This window comes from Trachemys scripta, chromosome 2, assembly GCF_013100865.1.
Source record: "Trachemys scripta elegans isolate TJP31775 chromosome 2, CAS_Tse_1.0, whole genome shotgun sequence".
In the NCBI taxonomy this organism is placed as follows: Eukaryota; Metazoa; Chordata; order Testudines; family Emydidae; genus Trachemys; species Trachemys scripta.
This window is the reverse complement of record NC_048299.1, coordinates 50,881,255-50,893,477: the sequence shown is the minus strand read 5'-3', so window position 1 is coordinate 50,893,477 and position 12,223 is coordinate 50,881,255.

Below are 12,223 nucleotides of genomic sequence, written 5' to 3'. Positions count from 1 at the left end.
AAATAGGTATATCTCCATATATAAGACATTTGGAAAGTTAAGAATGGCAGGATTCAGCAGCATTAAACTTAATAAAAATAAGTTATATTAATTATCTTAATAGTACTGTATCTTTATTACTGGATATTTGCTTTTTTCCTCTTGTCTCTTTTCTGGTTTAATAATCTTTAGCACAAAGAAAATTATTAACTTTTTTTTTTAATTATTGTCGGGAGGGGGGGGGAACCTAGTCCATTCTCTTGGACAGAACTTTTTGTTTATTTAAATGTACAGTGGTTGCTAAATGACTTCAAGGCCCTATGTCCTCATTGTTTGTTCAAAGTCGTCATATATGGCTACATTATTATTGTTTAACCCAATAGATCACAGTGGAACTTAATAGGAACTCAGTCCACTGAGCCCCATCAAAATCTACTATTGTGTGCTTTTTGCGAAAGAACTACTAACACTTTATTTTATAAGATAAGAATAAAAAAAATGCATGAATATCTGAAGCTGAGAGCTTTTAAATTTTTGAAAACTGATTTGGGTGGTCAGTGCCAAAATGTTCTTAAAAATTCCCACTTATAATATATGAATATTTAAGTGGTTAGCTGATCCACTTCCTGTGCAAATACCAGATTTAAGCCCAGAATCGAAGAATTGGAATATAGACATGTTAGTACTCATGGCCTCCCATTGTCGATTGTCCTGGTCATTCATGTAGGAGATAAAATTATCAAAGCCTACTAAACACATGAATTTAGATTTTAGCGGTCATCATTACTTTTCACGTATTTATAACTTCAAGCCAGTCTTGGATTTAATTGTATTAAAACTATTATTTATTCTTAATTTTCAGAATTTTTGTATTGGAGATTGAACATAATTTGGGTCACCTTCACGACACCGCCAACTTTAAGAGTTAAATATTATTAAGTTGCATATTTAAGTTATGTAGGTCTTTAGAATGTAAAATTCAAAGCAAAGCATGATGAACATAGTAAATGAGGTTAGCTGCCGTGAAACAATTTCCGTGTGTGTGAAAATAAGAGTATACATCAAAGTGGCAGAAAAGGTTACCACTCAAGGAAAAGTGTAGAGTGGTTTTTTTTTTGTATGCGTGTGTGGGTTTTTGGCTCTGAATAGAAGACTTATGGAAACATAATGTGCCAGCTTCTGTGAGGTCAGGAAGATTAGTTTTTTGCATTATAACATGAGAAATGATTTGGCACACATGGTACTTATTTTATAGTCTAATTTATTAACAGTATATTCACCACTGGGTAAGGATATTAGATCTATGAGAGGGGCAGCGTTGTCCACTGGATATAGCTGTACTCTGGGAGTGCCTAAACTTCCAACTTCTGGAATCAACTAATAAAATAGAAGCTTGCTTTGTCTTTCCTGTTCACATGACTCCAGGAGATGGATGTGATAGTTTTGGGAATCTGTCTGTGAACTTCTGAATTCCAGTTTGATTTTGCGAACTCTGTATGTTTGTACCCATATTGGTGTCTTTCATTGTATCCTTGCATCATCCTTCTTGTGTTAGGTGGGGAGGAGTCTGGCACCTGTGTGTTGATGCCTGAATCAGACAGATAGTCAATGAATAATTGAATAGCCTTGTCCTATCAGGGCAGTGGAAGTCAAAATCTGTTGATCTGTTGATACGGACCCTACACCCCTTCTGAAAAAAAAAAAAGGCTGTTGTGCATATGAATGCAGCATGACTGGGCATGATGCCTTGTAATGGACTTATGACCAATACTGTACCTATAAGCAGGAGGGCTTGTGTGCAAGAGAGAGATGAGAGCAGAATCTGAAGACAAGACTGGGAAGGAGGAGAAGGGGTGCAGGAATATCTTGGGCTTTCAGGAAGGACACTAACCAAAACCCAAAGGGCTCTTAGAAGGGGTGAAGAAACCGAGGCAGGGTCTTGTGTGTAAGTGTTTTCCACAGAATTCTATGTCTCGTGTTTTGTCTGAGTAAAATTTTGTTTAGAAATTCATTTGCAAAGTCTGTGTGTCCCTTGCTTTAACAGTAACCCGGGATACCCACAGGGATGGAGCTCTGGAGAGGACATGTCTGAACTATTGGGGGGTCATGTAGGGTCAGACCTCATTTTGTGGCCCAGGGCAGCAGGACTGCAAAGTCTCACAGTCACATCCTAGGATGGGTTACTGTGTCCTGGGGGTGTGCCTGAGTGACTGAACTAAGGGACAGTGCTAGGACACAACCCAGACCTAGGAGGCTTGAAAGCATGTGGATTCAATGGTTTGAGTCCAGCACAGTACCCTGCTGAACATCCATAAAGGGGAAGCTCAATCAGGGCTGTAACACAGAGTGGCCACATGTGGGATCAGTCCCCAGTTTGTTGGCCAAGATGGAGGCTTTCACGCTGGCATTAGGCGTTATTGTAAGATCATGATACTAGTATGCTTGTTCTTACTTCCTATTACATATTTGTTCCATATGGGTATGTGGGGGTGTGGATGTGTGTGCATAAGTCAAATTCCATTTAAGAAGTCAGTCAACGGAGATGAAGATGGAGGTAATGAAACTGCTGGAATGACAAATAGAATGTTGAAGGCAGCAAAAACAGTTGTTGCTTAAAGGATCAAAAAAAGTTATGTCCTGGTGTGCGTCCACTGACACAAGTGAAAAAGAACAGGGTGTGGGGCAATAAACCTGTGCACTATATCCAATAGACAAGTTAATGTTTCATAATAACAGCTCAACTTTTTGGACAGTGTTTAGACTAGCCTTATTAAGCAAAGGACTAAGATCAGGGGTTCTCAAACTGGGGATTATTACATGGAGGGTTGCAAGCTGTCAGCCTCCACCCCAAACCCCGCTTTGCCTCCAGAATTTATAATGGTGTTAAATATATTAAAAAGTGTTTTTAATTTATAAAGGGGTTGCACTCAGAGGCTTGCTATGTGAAAGGGGTCACCAGTACAAAAGTTTGAGAACCACTGACTAAGATGTTTCTGTAAACTGAGATTTTGAGGATTTGATATTATTAGAATTGTATTGTGTTCATGAACCTTACTGCTTGCAAAAGAAGGCAAATAAACAAACTTCTGGTTTAGAAATATTAATGATTTGTCTGCAGTAGCACTGATGGGCCCCATAGTGTTATGTGCTGTTTGAAAATAACACAAGTTATCTATCTTCTCCACTGGAAGGATACTTTTAAATTCTTGGAAAAGGATACTTCTAACTTTTTTATGTTTGAGATTTTCCCCAGGCTAAATTAACTGGGCAAGTGGGTGCAACTGCACTGAGTTCTGTGCAGTTGTGATATTTTTCACCGGTATTTGAACTTGGACGTGTATTTTTAAATAATGGACTTGAATGTTGTCCCTAAATTGTTGGCCATGCTGACCCAGAGTCCAATGTCAGTAATTTATTTACACGAGTGTAAATGAGAAAATCCAATGGAGTTATTCTGGCTTCATGCTGTTATGCCAGAGATCAGAATCTGTCCTAGTGTCTTCCTTATTACAACATTATGATACATTTAATATTAAACTGTGGGAGAAAGTTTTGCTCTGTCAAGGTATGGGCTAGATTGTGAAATAAACCTTTTACATTTCCAATGTTATATCCACTATACATTTTGATTGTACTTTAGATTGATTACAAATGGGGGCCTTTGTATATTACATATGCAACTAAATTTTTTTTAAAAGAAAGAGGTACAGCGTCTTAATAACCAATCTTGTTACACTAACTAATAAGTGAACATAAAGTGCCGATGTGTGGGTTGTATCTTAGCAGAGCCTGACTCATTTTGCTGGCACCTACTGCAGCACTGCTGCCAAATAGTGATGTATATAATCAAGGCAATTTAAAATTAAACCTTCCGAAGAAAACATTATGCATACTGTTCAGAACCAGATGACAAAGCTATTGGCTTGTTTTTTGGTTAATTTGGAATAATGTTATAATTTTAAGTGTTTGATTAAGGTTATTGGCTATAGAACATTACAATTGAGTTGAGTATATTCAGCACTGCTTTTTATGATCACTGAAAAAATATTCAGCAGAAATACTGAGCAAATCTGTTAGCGTGAGCTATTCAGAACATTACGTGCTACGTATTTAAGAATTTTATCTAAATCCAGCTGACAAATGCTGGATTTACTAACTGGCAGAGCTTTCTTGCCTTAAAGCAGACTACCGAGTGTTCATTAGCCAAAGCCATTTTTGTAATTAAAATTTTTATTAATATTTTTTCTCTGACTAAACATTAAACTAAAAAACATAAATTGCACAGCATTTCCCAATGTACTGACAAATATGTGTTTAAAAACAGTTGTAATTCTTTTTTAGTGTGATGATGAAGCTGCTGTCCAATTCTATTGCTCTTTTACAGAACAATGATGTTATGTACCCATTGTTTTATCAGTGATCATCATGCATTTCTGATGGGCAATCCCTTAGGAAAAAATGGTCCCAACTATATTAAGATTTGCAAAACTTGGCTGGTTACAATGGGGGTGATAGGCTTTCAGTGACTCCTTAAGAGTCCCACTGCATTTTTATAAACTTTCACAAAACTATCTGATCTGCGGCAAAATGTCACCTTTTCGCTGCTAATTTTTTTTAGTAATGGAAAATAATAAAATCTTGAGTCTTCATGCTTTCCCCAATGAAAACTACCCGCCTCTCTACCGCCCCCGTCACCATTTTATAGATGAGAGTCCTGCTTACGAAGTGTGTGTATGTAAAACCATACAAAATAAGGCAAAATTGCCAAACTCTCCTCCCTAACAATGGACTCAGTGTTCTCTATATTCCATAGTTCCTTTTTTCAAATGTAGTCTTGAGTATTCACTATAATGGATAGGTTTTTAAACTGAAATTGATTTCTGGCACCATGTTTTACCCTAAGTAGTCAGTTTAATTACATAGTCTAATTATTACTTTGCCTTTAGCAGTTTTGGGGTTGGCATGTTTTTCAAGTTTTCTGTGTAGCCAGAGCTAAACATAGTGGTCCAAATTCATCCCTGGTTTAACACTGTAGTCTCTAGTGGGCTTTTGCAAGGGATGAATTGGCCCCACCTAATGAGTTAAGACACTATTTTAGATTAGTTCACTTGCTCTCTGTATTGTATACCAATGTCTAACTTTTACTAAACTTTAAACGTTAAATCTTTAAAAAATAGAACAAGATACAAAATAGGGTTACCATATTTCAAGCCTCCAAAAGGAGGACACTCGACCCGGCCCCANGCCCCCGGCCCAGCACCGCAGCCCGCATGTCCTGATCTTCCCGGACATGGCCGGCTTTTTGGGATTTCCCCCCGGACGGGGATTTGGAGCCCAAAAAGCCGGACATGTCTGGGAAAATCCGGACGTATGGTAACCCTATACAAAAGGTCAGATTTATTGTTTTGGATGTACAGAGTTGCTCCCACTGAATTTCAGGATTCTGAAATTCGTGATTAGAACTTAGTTGGAGTAGTTTAGGTACATTAATTTGATGATAGTATCTGGCACTTAAACTGTTGTCTAAATGTTATTTTGAAAATGGGATTTAAGAGTCCTTTTATAGCTTTCCATCTCAGTTTTTCTCGTTTTAGCAAGATTCCAGAATATTTACTCCCATTCATATTTTGAAAATGTTTGAGCATTTTACTGGTTTGTATTAAAATTATGCATTTAATGGTGTATATTAAGGGGAAAAAGTGAGTTGATTCAGTCAAAGTACTGTTTTATAAAAGGGTAATCTGATTGGCTTGTATCTAAAACTTGAACCAAAACCACAGAACAGCTGTGTAAGATCTGAAGTACCAATTGATCTGGGGTAAGTGGGTCTAGGAGCAACCTGATGTAGTGTGATTTTAATAACTTTTTTATCACAAAGTTCAAATTGTCTGCATGGCAAGATAGACTGGAGTGTCTACGGGAATTGTCTGTGACTCCATGATAAGATTGGTTCAGTGATCCAGGAATTCACATTTGTTACTGCCTTGGTGAAATCTAATTATAGAACACACCAACATCTTGGGGTATCTGCCCTGTTTCTGACAGTCTGCCCTGAGTCTGCACTCAGAGTTGTGAGCCACTCCAGACAGCGTGAGGCATTGCATTTTGTGGTGTTGGGAATTCACAGCCAAATTTCGTGGCTTCAGCCCATTTATAAATAAGAATGCCTCATTTTATTATTATAGAGATGGTAGGTACTTCTAGGGCTAAGTTTTAAATGCGGCCTTATGCAAAACTTTTTATGCATAAGTCATTTGTGTTTGCTATTTTTGGACACTGTCAAATTTGCAACTAAATACTGCAATTACAACCACAAAGCATTTGCTATCAGTTTGTATATGCAATTTAAAGGTTTATGCATATAAATTTCATGTTGTGCAAAAATTACTTCCACAAAGTTGTGCATACACAAACTTAGATCACATTTGGAAAATGTGGCCTATAGCCGATCTTTGTGTTTTTTTTTTTTTTTAACTTGGAAGAGAATACGACTCTTGTTCAAATATTTCTATTCCTTCAACATTTAGTTTACAAAAACTGAATTCTGTATTTGAATAATTCATATGCCCAGGGACATCTTTCTAAAATGAGAGAGAGAATGATCTTTTTCATGGATTCTTACATTTGTTGATTGACAGTGTGGAGCTGTCTGATGCTTCAAAAACTTGCAGAATGATTAAATTCATAGTAAGCAATTTTTTTAGTTTTGTTTTTTTTCTTTTTTCTTTTCTGTGATCTCTCTCCATTAAAAAGAGGTTACATTACTGAAGTACCTGAGATAACCAACTGAATGGGATAAGACCACAATTCTTTAAACAAACTTGAAATCAGGGTACTAACTACAAAGTGCTAGTATCCTTCATAGCTAACTACTGTTCAGGACTAAACTGATAGTTTGCAGTTTTCTGTTCCTCTTACTGCCTCCTGGGCCCCACCTTAATGAAAATCAACTAGTATAGGAGAGGAAACCTATTACACAACATCATCCTAATGATAATGAATGAGTAAAAAAGGGTAAACATAATATATTATTTATGTGTGATGCTTTTAGTCCAGTTCAGATATTATTTAATCATGAGAGTTTAAAAGATATATCAAAGTAGGTTCTGCTCACTGCCAGCTACTCTTGATTGGTTTGGTGACTGGTCAGTGTCTTCTAGTGTGTGTGTGTGTGTGTGTGTGTGTGTGTGTGTGTGTGTGTGTGTTGGGAATAGATTGCAAGTTGCTCTTTGGCTCCTCAACTAACAAACAGGACTTCAGAACAAAAACCAAAGCACAGTTGTCCCCAGAGGGGAGGAAGGAAAAGGAACCACATGTGATACGCTAGTCCTTTTTATGTAATGCATTGTTGGAAGAAACATATAAACTTGATCCAGGCAATGGGAGACTAACAAGACTATAGAACTTGGGTTCAGTTAAAAGTATATGTAGAGCAGTGTGTCATCTGTGCTGATGACACTGCAACCTAAAATACTCTAATAGTTTTACTTATCTATTGAACGGATGAGATGAAAAACTGGAATCCTGTGGAATTTCCCATTTAGGAATTAACAAATTTATTAACAATATTCATTATATAAGCTAAAGTAAATGAGATAAGATGTGTGTGTAAAATGTATGTATATACTCTTAGACAATCTGTTAGGAATTATAGCACAAATGGAAATATTTTGTTTTATGGAAATAGTATTTGTTGCTTGGTATTTGAAAATTAATGATAAACACATGCGCACACACAAACCCCCTACCTTAATTTCAAGCCGTGATATTAATGTTCGGGGCGGCTCTAGTTTTTTTGCTGCCCCAAGCACGGCAGGCAGGCCGCCTTTGGTGGCATGCCTGTGGGAGGTCCGCGGATTCGACGTACCCACCGCTTAATTGCCGCCAAATCCGTGGGACCGGTGGACCTCCCGCAGGCATGCTGCTGAAGGCCCTTGCAAGGACTGGCAGGGCGCCCCCTGCGGCTTGCCGCCCCAGGCACACGCTTGGAGTGCTGGTGCCTGGAGCCACCACTGCTAATGTTGTTGTGCAGAAAAGCAATATATGCTTTAAGGTACTTAAAAATGCCATGAGTTTTCTAAGTAGCTCAAGGCATTTTGCACAAATATGTCTAGCACTGTGCAAGTATAATGCCAAATTGATATTGCATTTTTGTTGTGAGATACACTATGGAACTTGTAGTTTTTCCTCTTGAAATCTGTTAAGAGGTTAATGAACAAATTGGAGATCTACAGGCAAAATCTAGTGCAACTATCTCCATATGATTCTCTTCACCCAATAATTCATGATGACATGTACATGTTACTTTTGAACAGCCAAGATTCATATAGCATTTTATAACATGGTTCTTTATCAGTTGTTTGAGTGGAGTGGCAAAGGATTGAAAGTATGAGCACAGCAATGTTAAGATGGCAAAGAAGAACAAATAAGGGGTGAAATTCTGGTCCCCAGTGAAGTCAATGGAAGTTTTGCCATTGATTTGAGTGGGGGCCAGATTTTGCCCACTTTAAAAATTATATTAAAGTAATTTCAAATGATGGGTAAGTAAAGATCTTGCTGTTAATATCCGTGATTGTTAAACTGCAAACTACATTTACTGATAAATAGTTTTTGTGGTGATGAGTCAGTGGCCACAAGTCACAGTGAGCCAAATTCTGTCTTCATTTATACCTGTGAAGTCCAATTGGCTTCAGTGAGATCAATAGAATGGTATGGGACTGACTGAGGGCAGACTTTGGCCCATTATGTTCTGCTAGGTGAAATTATATCCAATGATTTTTCCTAATGGAAAAGTATATCTTACTTCAAAAGCTGGGAATCATATTTTAGTATATTTAATTAAAGTGAATGTTTATAAAACCACAATCTTCTTTTCATAAGAGATGAATTGTATTTAAAGTCATCTTGTCTACCCAACAAAAAGCCATTCAGTGAGGGGAATTGAGTTGTAAGAATGTGTTAATTCTGTAGCCACAGCAAGACTAAAACCTCATGCTAATCATTTAATTCTTGAAGGGAGATCCAATAAAGTAAATTAGCTGAGCTGAATGTGGAAGCAATAATTGATATGCACCATAATGAAAATAAATGGCCATGGGGTAAATTTTGGTAAAGTGAAAAACAGTACAATCAGCATGGCTAAGCCTTCCCAAGAGAAAATGGAAAGGAAGACCTTTGACCTACATTTACATTTTGACAAAAGAGGAAAAATACACTTTATTTCCTTGTATTTTATGCTACATTATCTCTGCTGCTCACTTTGAACCTTTGCTCCTTAAATAAGCAGTTTAAGAAACTCAAAGTTGCAAATCTGCTGGTAGTGTGTGTTTGTGATGTATCATCCAATTCTCAAATTACTAATGTGGATCTTTACATATACAGGGCCTAACATGAAGCACAGCCTTTATTTCTGTGTGTTTAACTTTAAAATAATCTTTGTAGTACACATTTTAACTACATACTTATGTAAAATATGTTTCCCCATTTTGCATTCATTTCCCTTATGATCATGAGGATTTGTTATGTGCATCCATAGCTTAATACAGCATCTCTACAGGAAAGGCCAAATCTGATGATGTGCAAGGTGTATATGTTGAGTAACTGTCTGTGGAATAGTATCAAAATGGAGGATGGGTGTTACGACTACCCAAGCAGATGCCTAATTTGATGACAAATTGTACAAGATATTGCAGTAGTGATTATCCTGTTTCTCAAGAGGCAATTACAGTGGTAACCTAGCATATAATCAGAAATGCAACCTCAAGGAATCAAGTCCAGCCCCCTGCACTGAGGTGGGACTGAGTAAACCTGTACCTATGCAGGTATCATGAAAAAGATTTTTTTAAGACAAATGTATTAGAAGCAAATGAAACTGTGACAGTAATATGGGTTGTCCCAGACTACTTAGGCAGCACAGTTATCACTGGGTAAAATGGTTGTGGACTGAAAAACTACATTGGAACTTGGGTTCATAATCACCAATGTAACATAAGTAAAACTGAAATATGAGGGGAGTACCTCAATGTTAGTGGCTTTACTTCAGATGAGATATTAAACCCAAATCCCTTCCAGATATCTGGCAACCATGGAAGTGGAAGTTTAAGGAAGCTAAAGTAAGGTAATACTCTGAAAAGTAATTGATTCTGAAAACATAAAATTTTAGAGTTCCAAGTTTGTCTCAATTATTTCCATTTCAAATGTGTTTTAGTGTACAGGATTAAGATGGATTTTCTAACTACCCACTGGGATCTTGAAGTTTTGCTCTGTTTTTTCTGGCTCAATCATCCAAACCAGTAATACATATTTTGCAACTGGAATTCTAGTTTAACGTTATGATATATGGTATGCATGTCGGAAAATTATCCAGCTCACTCTTCCAAACCTGTATTAGCTCCTTGATGCTGACAGGAGTAAAGTAGTAGTAAAGGCTTACTTTAGTGTACTGAATAGGTATGACTCCAAAACAAACCAAACAAAAACACAAGTAGTTCTGTTAAGTCAAAGGTATTTTAGTCACTTTTCATACCATAATTGTATTTCCACAAAACAAATAAGGGATAACTTGTGTCTTGGCCAGCTTTTCCTTGCTGGCTTACTTTCCAAAGGGGTGTGTGGATGTGGTATGTTTCTGAATGTGTAATGGTTAATCTGTTAGTCAATAATAACTAATTGTTTGGTAAACAATGTTGAATAGCTTTGAGTAAAAGGCACTATGCAAAATTCAGAATCTGTGGTCCTGCTATGAAAATATCAAACGTTACAGGTATTCTCAAGAGAAACCATTGTCTGGTCCTTGGAGCACTGGCCTACCAATTGGGTGATCTGAGCTGCATTTCAGATTTACTGTGTGACTTTGGGGCAGCCACATAAACTTGGGCTATATTGTATGCTGGCCTTCACCCCATGACATATACTGAAATGAATGGAGTTCCATGAGGTGTCAATCAGAATTTGGCCCTATGTACCCATATTACCTTACTAATTTACAGTCTTGGAAAGGGTGAGGGGAGGCACAGTTCAGATATGTTTCTAAGTCACTTTGAGATTCTTTGGTGGAAGACTAGAAAAGTGAAAAACAATTCAGACCCTGTAACACTTCTCATATCATCCTTGTCTTGCGAGCTAGACTCCTGGCTTCCCTTTGAGTCACTGTATGATGTTTTGGGGCTCACCCAGACTGGTTGTCACCTCCAACCCTGTAACTTTGTGCCGTGGTGTTGTGTAATTGTGGTTCAGATCCCTGACACCAGTAGCCTGCCCACAAGTATAAGGTCTCAACCTGGCTCTTACCAGCCCAGTTACTCCTTGCAAGGTGACATCTACAACCATTCCAGTCCCAAGGCTCTCCAAATCCATTGACCTCACATTCTTAATTACCAGACATTCAGACTGTTCCCCTCTGGTTCATCACCCTTGAAAGCATGAAGCCAACCCCCAAGTTACCAGCTCATTTTGACATACACACTCCTAGTAGTTGGCACGCCAGAGACCTGCTTTGGGTAAAAATACAGATTCAAAGATGAAATAAGAAGGAAAGCAATATGTACAAGTTACACAGAAAATAGACACAAAGGTGCAAACTTGGGCTTTACATTTCTATATTAGACAAAATCCTTTTTCTAATATAAGTTACCTAATGCCTTGGAACAGTTTCCTAATGTACCCCCTAGCTATCAGCGTGATCCAGTGTTTAGAGTCCGTCCCTCAATTTCTGTATCCCTATCACTTCAAAATCCCTTCCATTTTGAAAGTCTTTGCCATTTTTTTTCTTCAGTCACTATAGATAGACAAAGTAGGGAAGTTGCCAGTTGTCTGTGTCTTTCCATTCACCCTCTAATAGCCCATCATTGTCATTTTTTCTGGGTTGTACAATAAATCGTTCCTTGAGTTTGGTTTTGTGCAAACAGCTGGTTTGGGAGGTACCTCTCCCTGTGAGATTGCTCACTGCCCTGCTGTGAGATTGAGCCCAAGTTCATGACCACAGTTCTCTATATACATAAATTCATAATCATAGCCTGTATATGAAGCTCATTGTGATTATTAAGTTTAGAACATCACAAGCACTCCTAAGAGACCTCACTCAATATATCTTACAAGAACATGGTATACAATCAGTTGATTTAACTGCTTGCTTCCTTTCTTTCTTTAGAGGGAAGGGGGTTAGATCTTGGGGTGTCTTGTTTGTCACACATTGGTTTGATTCTTTTTTGGGGCCAGAAAAGTAGTGCTCAGTGCCTACTCCTCT